The 4586-nt window shown below is 41.0% G+C and overlaps 1 non-coding gene across 1 annotated transcript; it reads left to right on the forward strand.

Annotated features, from left to right (window-relative positions):
- The first annotated feature begins 3861 nt into the window (after positions 1-3861).
- Positions 3862-3968, forward strand: LOC136514683 (small nucleolar RNA R71). Its single transcript, XR_010773823.1, has one exon. It is a non-coding gene; the product is annotated as a small nucleolar RNA R71 (small nucleolar RNA).
- Positions 3969-4586: the final 618 nt, after the last annotated feature.

Genomic DNA, 4586 nt, shown 5'->3' on the forward strand with positions numbered 1-4586 from the left:
CATTGCTACCCACAAGTTTTAAGTTCAGAGCAGATTCTTATGTCAAATCAATTCTATCCAATACTTGAGAGAATTCAAGGTTGAAAACTAGGTACTTGAAAGAAATTACAACAAAGCAACTATTCACCTTTTCTATCATGTGAGATCATCTTCAAGTTCTTTTTATTCATTTGGCTCTTAAAAACAAGACAAAAAACTAAAGCACATCTTAAGCAAATTAAACTTAAATCAAACTAAACACACTCTTTTGTTTGGTTTTTTAGTAATAAATAGAAACTCAAATATTAACTAAAGAAAATAATAAAATACAAGAAAGAAAAACTTACCTGAAGTAATGGGGGCTCCTCCTCCAAGCTAGTTGTTGTTGCAGTTCTTAGAAGGGCGGGTCTATGGTGAGACCCTGGAATAAGTACTACCAATTATGGTTCTCCTGCTCCTGGTGTTGCTGGTTGGCGATAAGGCATTGTCCCGCTTCTTCTTGCCACTGGGAATGTTGGTGCAGAGTGTTCTGAATCTCATGCTGGTTCTCCTTAATGGTGATGAGCCTAGTGTCAAAGCGAGCATGTTCCATCTATTGCTCAAGGTAACCCATGGGCGACAGATGGTGGCCCATGTGCTGGTCATGGAAGCCATGAGTAGAGAAGGACATGTGTCCTCCCTAGTAGTCGCTAGAGATCTCCTCATACGACTCCTGTTGGTAGTAGTCAAAATTATCGTCCTGCCATTGCCCACTTGAGCCCTGTTGCTAGGAACTATATGAATGATGCAAAGTAGGCTGCTCCCACCCATCATGTCTAGGTTGTTGCATACGGGAAGGTGTCGGCTGGTCCCAACCTACATGCATAGGATGGTGCACCTAGCAAGGTCCTGCTTGATCAAATCCTGTGTAGCCGGTGTAGGCAGGGCCTTCTAGAATGGGGTCGTCTCCACGTACCGAGGCTATGGGTTGACAGTGATCCTCGAAGAGGCACTCCTACGAGGTGCTTCCTCCTTCCTCTATGGCTTGGAGTAGGGCTTGATCATAGGTAAGAGTGAGGACAAAGTCCTGGGTCTTCAACTTTTTGTAGATGTTCTTCTCCCTATCTCCTTGGAGCTTGAGTTGCTTCTCTTGTAGAAGAACATTCCTCTCCATGGGGGCTGATCAGGACGATGCTCCAGCAGTGGGAGATGGCGGATCGACCTCCATGTCGGTGCTTACTCGGGATGAAGAACTCCTCGTTGAACGGAGCAACATCGCCTGCTTGAGTTTGTTGGTGATCTTGCTCATTTTCCTGCAAAAATCAACACAAACTTGACAACTCATGGAACGGGATTAGGAGATGAAAACATTAGTGGTTAGCCATCCAGAGTCAGTAGTCCGAGGGTTAGTCATCCAAAATTCCCTAATAAATATTCTAATCAAGATTTTGGCATGACTTCCATCTTAATTCTTTTTAATTCCCTCTCTTCATTTGGACAACACTACCACTCTTAAACTCTATTTTTCTTTCTCAAATTTCAGCAGCACCTCTTTCTCTCTTTCTTAGGATTTTATCACTACTCTCACACCCAAACTTCCTTACTCTTTCACTCACTCCAACATTACTTCTACCAAGGGAAATTCAACTATGAAATTTGGAATGGGAATTTCCAACTCAGGAGCTAGAATTGCAGTGGAGATGATGAAGAAGTGAGTCAGGAGGTTGGCTATTTATAGCTGAAGCAGTAGCAGGCCGGCCGGCCTAGTGGTGGGGCCAGCTAGCCCCACATCATGGCCAAATGGCCTCCCCATTTTCCTGGTGGATCCTTGCTTCATGGTTAAGCAATATCTCCACTCCTTGGGTGCTTCTTTCGGTGGAAATTCGACCAGAATGGATGGTGGAGAGGTGATGGAGGTGAAAGTGGTGGTTGAGTGGACATGGAGGTAGAAATGGAGGTGATGGGTGGTAGTTGAGTGGGCCCCATGTGTCTCTCATATTTCTACCGTATATTGAAAATACAATGCAAAAATATTTTATGATACTATGAAATATAACAAGATGAATGATGGTATTTTTTAAATTTTTATGCCTCCACGGTAAATATTTCTTACGGGTTTTTTCTTCATAAAAATTATTTACATGGGTCTTAAGTTTTTATAATGCCATGATGAATTTTTTTTGTTTCATGATGCAGGTGATGAAAAGTAAATATGTTAAGATAAAATGATTAATGCAATATGAAAAAGTAAATATGAATAACTACCGAGTTACCTCCAGTGAGGGTTCGGAATTGTGAGTCCACTGAACCAGAGTTCTCCATTCGGGTTTATTCTTTAGGTGTGTTAGTAGGTCTCGGAGATGGAGACCTTGATACTCGCTTCGCATGCCATTCCAAATTAGAGCATTGTTGCGGTCTTGGCTTGAAAGCGAACCAATCTTCCTTTCCATTAATATGGAATTTAATCTCTCCAACTCCAACTTCAATGTGAGCATTCATAGTGCTCAGGAAGGGTCTCCCAAGAATGAGGGGTGTCTTCATGTCTTCCTGCATGTCAAGTACTACAAAATCTATGGGAACAAAAAAGTTTTGTATTTTTACCGGAATGTTTTCAGCGATTCCTGTAGGGTAGTGGACTAATTGGTCGCTAGTTGCAAGCACATTGATGTTGGTATGAGGGTTGAATATTTGAGCTTGTCGAAGACCTTTTTGGGCATAACACTAACACTTGCTCCAAGATCGCATAACTCGTTCTCAAAGTTTTGGCTCCCGATCGAACAATCAATAGTGGGACATCCTGGATCCTTCTTCTTAACAGGTGAAGTATTTAGGATGGCCACACTACACACCTCCGTTAACTTAGCTCAGTGGAAGGCAGTGGTCTTTTATTGTTGAGGATGTCTCTAAGATACTTCATGTAAGTAGTACCTGTATGGCATCTAGCAACGGAATATTGATATATAACTTTTGAATTACCTCTATGAATTTACCAAACTGCTCATCCATTTTGGCTTTCCAATTTCTACATGGAAACAGTAGGAGGGTTGTGTCATGAAAATCTTGTTGTAACTCTTGCTCTTGTGCACCAACTTCTTCAACTGCATTGGTTCTCTTCTCCTCTTCCTGCACTACCACTAGTGTCTTACCTGTCCTTGTCGGATATGGTGGATCACGAGTAGACTTGCCACCTCTTGTGGTTATGGTGTTTACCTTCTCAAGGTTAGTGGAAAAAGGCAGAGCAATAGCCAACTGGGCTAATTGTAATTCTATCTTTTTATTATAGCTAAGTTGGTCTTTTATGGCGAAAGAAAAACTATCCATTTTAGTATTTATGTTTTCTAGGATCTTATCATTAAAAGCAAGCTTCTTAGAAATATTCTCATTAATCCTAGCTTGTTCTAAGATCAAGTCTCTCATGGATGGTTGTTTATAATTAGAAGAATTGTAGTAATTACCTAGGTACTTACCTTGGTAAGTCAACCATTGTTGTTGATTCCACCCTTGTCTTTGTTGTTGTGGAACAGAATTGTTGATGACGATGTTTGCATCCTCCTGATATTCAGGGAATTCTACCCCCAAGTATTCTCCACATACATTCTGGGAATTAAAGGCATTTTGAATAGCCTGATGATCTTTTTTGTAATTGGCTCACTGTTCAAGCCAATTCAACAGTACGTCCATCTTGGTTGATAGTGCACACACCATTTCTGGTACTTCTTCGCTCTTATTGCATAATTGAATGTTGCATGATGACCAACTTGATTAGAGGCTATTTCTCCATAAGCGTTTCAGCTTTTCCAAGGTTGAGTGACATAAATGATCCTCCAGCAGTTGCATCTAGTTGTTCGTGAGCTTTCTAAGTTAATCCATGGTAAAAGCCTTGCAAGAGTAACTAATCTTTCATAACATGATGAGGACAATCTAAAATATATTCTTGGAAATGTTCCCATGCTTCTGGAATGGTTTCTCCCTTCTGCTATTAGAAATTTGAAATCTTTCCTCTTAAGGCATTGGTCTTGCCTATAGGGAAGAACTTTTCTAGGAAGGCCTTTGAACACTTTGTCCACATGTTGATGCAATCTTTGTTGATGTAGAACCACTGCTTCGCTCATCCCATAAGTGAGAATGGAAATAAGCAAAGTAGTATGATGTCTTGAGCAACGTCCTTGATGATGACTGTGCTGCAAATCTCCATAAAATTATGAAGGTGAGCACTAGCATCTTCATGCGCCTTTCTACTGAATGGGGTAGCTTGCACCATGTTGATGAGGCTTGGCTTGAGCTCAAACTCAAGGTTGTTGGTTCTGAGTGTTGGTCTAGTGCGGATGTTCTACGTGCTTGGAGCAGAGAATTCACGCAGAGTTTTGTCAGCCATAGCTCAAAAACTGGTGTTGAGCTTCCTCTTAATTAGGTTCATTTGATTCTGATTGGAAGTTGTTGGTGAATCACAACCAAGTCTGCAATACCCTGTATAAGATATGAACGAAGATAATCAAGGGTAAGGCTGCTAAAGCAGAGGTTATGATTTCATCAATAAGTATTTATTTGGTGAATTCTCTTTAGCCATGTGCCCCTCCCTGTCAATGGTGCCAGAAATGCTTGTTGACATTTCTTAGCATCACTCTTTA

Source organism: Miscanthus floridulus, chromosome 16 (genome assembly GCF_019320115.1).
Source record: "Miscanthus floridulus cultivar M001 chromosome 16, ASM1932011v1, whole genome shotgun sequence".
NCBI classification, from domain to species: domain Eukaryota; kingdom Viridiplantae; phylum Streptophyta; class Magnoliopsida; order Poales; family Poaceae; genus Miscanthus; species Miscanthus floridulus.